This window comes from Arachis hypogaea, chromosome 16, assembly GCF_003086295.3.
Source record: "Arachis hypogaea cultivar Tifrunner chromosome 16, arahy.Tifrunner.gnm2.J5K5, whole genome shotgun sequence".
Classification (NCBI taxonomy): Eukaryota; Viridiplantae; Streptophyta; class Magnoliopsida; order Fabales; family Fabaceae; genus Arachis; species Arachis hypogaea.
In genome coordinates, this window is record NC_092051.1 from 3,200,479 (window position 1) to 3,204,180 (window position 3,702).

The following is a 3,702-nucleotide window of genomic DNA, read 5'->3' on the forward strand; positions in this document are numbered from 1 at the left end:
AACTTGGTTAACGTGGGAGCTAACGTAAGAAGTGAGAGTTGTCGACAACGTTAGTGACACTCAACATTATCACTAACGTTGGAAGCAACCACACAACTCCCCAAGGAGCCACGTTAACTTAGTTAACGTGGAAGCTAACGATGAAGAGTGAATGATGAGCCAACGTTAGTGACACTCAACATTGTCACTAACGTTGGGATGGCTAAGAATGGCCACGTTAGAAGCCACGTTAACCTAGTTAACGTGGACACTAACGTGAGATCTAGGGGCACATTGGAACGTTAGTGACAATGTTGAGTGTCACTAACGTTTTCGAAGTATGGCAAGGCCACGTTAGAAGCCACGTTAACCTAGTTAACATGGGCTCTAACGTGAAGCAAAAAGAGGCACACTGGAATGTTAGTGACAATGTTGAGTGTCACTAACGTTCTCGAAGGTTGGCAAGGCCACGTTAGAAGCCACGTTAACCTAGTTAACGTGGGCTCTAACGTGAGGCAAAGGGGTACATTGGAACGTTAGTGAAAATGTTAAGTGTCACTAACGTTCTCGAACTTATACTTTCACTTAATGTTAACGCCCCTAACGCCCTGAGTTAAAGTCTCTGCCCACTTAGCACTTTCTCTCTGCAAGTAAAGCCAAGCCCAAATGAAAAAAAGAACTGCTTCAAACTCAAGATCCAAAGGCCCAAGACTTGAAGAGCAAACTAGAAGCTGAGAAGAATAGTATATATAGGAGTAGCTTTAAATTGTAAAAGGAGAGTTCTGGAAGTTGAAAAAGAGAACTACTCTCTGTATTTTATCTTCTCTGCATTTTCTAGTTTTATGATGTATTCTCCATCTTTGTTTTCATTTTCTAGAGCTATGAACAACTAAATCCCTTTCATTGGGTTAGGGAGCTCTGTTGTAATTTGATGGATCAATGCTAATTTTCATTATTCTTCTTCTATCTTTTCTCTTGATTTTACTTGAAAGCTTTCGATCTTCATCCAATTGAGTAGTTATCTTGGAAGAGAAGCTATTCAAACTTGGATCTCTTTTGAACCTTGAAAGAGGAATGAAGAGATCAAGCTAGAAATGCTTTCTCATGCTGGACCAAATTGGGTTTGGATGGGTATGTGACTATAACCCTCTCAATACTTGATTTGGGAAATACATGTGGTATAATCAGTGACCACACTTCATCTCTTCTCATGAGCAATTGACCAAGGAATTGGCTATTGATCAAGATTTGAGAGATTGAATTGCAAGAAATTATAATTCAATCACTTAAGATTGCCAAGGAGATCAATGAGTGCATTGATTGACGAAGAGATGAAAATGAACTTGATCCAGAGAATTGCAACATCTCCTAAACCCAATGAACTCCCCATCTCTAATCTTACCCATTCTCTTTAATTTCTGCTATTTACTTTTATGAGCAAATTCCCCATTCCCATTTACAATTCTGCAATTTATTTTCAGTCATTTACTTCCAGTCCTTTAATTTTAGCATTTACTTTTCTGTTATTTACATTCCCGCCATTTTATTTTCTGCAATTCTCAACCCAAATTCTGGATTTGCTCAACTAGAACATTCTTCTAATTAAAGTTGCTTGATCAATCAATCCCTGTGGGATTCGACCTCACTCTATTGTGAGTTTTTACTTGACGACAAATTCGGTACACTTGCCGAAGGGAGATTTGTTGTGAGACAAGTTTTCCGTGCATCAAGTTTATGGTGCCGTTGCCGGGGATTGATTGTGCATCAACAATGATTAAATTGGAAGATCACTAGATTGAGCATTTTTATTTTGTGAATTTCATTTTCTGTTTGAGTGATTTACTTTTTGTTTTAGTTGAACTTCTTCCCTTTCCCCCTCTACTCTTTTGTTTTTCTTTGCTATTTTCAATTCTGTTTGCTAACCCACTAACTGTTTGATATATTGCATCACCCACAACTAACCGTAATTCTGACACCAATACTTTCTGCACCTATCTTTTCTTGCTTGCACTTGTTGGTTGTATGACAGGGAGAAGAAGCGGGGCTTCAACTTCCTTCAATTCTGAACCTGAGAGGACCTTCCTTAGATTAAGGAGGGAAGCAAGAGGAAAGAAAGTGGTTGATGCTGAGGAAGAAGAGGAATTCTTTGAACCAAACATGGAAGACAACATGGAAAATCATCATGAAGAAGAAGATCACAACCATGGGGGAGGAGGTAGAGCAAATCATGCTGGGGAGGATAGAAGAGTTTTAGGCTCTTACATCAATCCAAACCCAGGCAATTGTGGAAGTAGCATCCAAAAGCCAACAATCCATGCCAACAACTTTGAACTCAAACCACAGCTCATCACCCTTGTTCAGAACAACTGCTCATTTGGAGGAGGTGTTCAAGAAGACCCCAACCAACATCTAACCACCTTCCTGAGGATATGTGACACAGTGAAGTCTAATGGTGTTCATCCTGACACCTATAGACTGCTCCTGTTTCCATTCTCACTTAGGGAGAAAGCAGCCAAGTGGCTGGAATCTTTCCCAAGAGAAAGCTTGACAACTTGGGAAGACATGGTGAACAAATTCTTAGCGAGATTTTACCCTCCTCAACGAATCAATAGGCTGAGAGCTGAGGTCCAAACTTTCAGGCAACAAGATGATGAGACTCTATATGAATCATGGGAAAGGTTCAAGGACTTAACAAGGAGGTGTCCACCTGACATGTTCAACGAATGGGTGTAGCTGCACATCTTCTATGAAGGGCTCTCTTATGAGTCAAAGAAGGCCGTAGACCATTCATCAGGAGGATCTTTGAACAAGAAGAAGACTATTGAGGAAGCCATAGATGTAATTGAAACAGTAGCAGAGAACAACTACTTCTATGCTTCCGAAAGAGGGAACACAAGAGGAGTAATGGAGCTAAACAATGTAGACGCTCTGTTGGCCCAAAACAAGCTCATTACCCAGCAACTGGCTGACCTCACCAAGAAAATAGAGAGGAACCAAGTAGCAGCAATCTCAACCTCATCAACAACCCAAGAAGGAGTGAATGAAGAAGCAGAGGGGAGTTAGGAGCAAGTCAACTACATTGGGAATGCACCAAGGCAAAACTATGATCCATACTCCAAGACCTACAACCCTGGATGGAGAAACCACCCAAACTTTGGGTGGGGAAGTCAGCAAGATCAAAACCAAGACCAGAGACGTCACAATTCCAACAACAATGCAGCTCACCAACAATTCACACAGAGGACATCCCAACACCCTCACAACAATACTTCCCCAAACGCATATCAAAACCAAAACAGCACATCTGCTCCGAATCACCCATCAATTGATGACAAGCTCTCTAAGATTGAAGCCTTACTTGAAGGAATATGCCAAGAGATTCAAGAAAATAAGGTGTTCAAAAAGGAGGTGCGAGCCAATATTAAGAACCAGGGAGAGACCATTAGGAAGCTGGAATTCCAAGTGGGATATTTAGCTGAGAAAATTCCCAAACCTACTGATAGCTTCCCAAGTGACACGGAGAAAAACCCCAAAGGAGAAGCAAAGAAAGTGAGATGGGAAGATTGCAAAATGGTCACTACAAGTGATCAAGAGACTGAAGACAAGCAAAACATAGTTTTCAAACAATTTGAAGACAACTCAACAAAGGAGGAGGATAAAGATCACCAAGAACCGGAAATATCACAACAAGAGCTGCTGAAGCTCTATGCACCCTTCCCTCAA

At 41.0% G+C, this 3,702-nt stretch overlaps 1 non-coding gene across 1 annotated transcript; it reads right to left on the minus strand.

Moving 5' to 3' along the window:
• Positions 1-2,589: 2,589 nt before the first annotated feature.
• Positions 2,590-2,693, minus strand: LOC112761605 (small nucleolar RNA R71). Its single transcript, XR_003181993.1, has one exon. It is a non-coding gene; the product is annotated as a small nucleolar RNA R71 (small nucleolar RNA).
• Between the last annotated feature and the right edge of the window lie 1,009 nt (positions 2,694-3,702).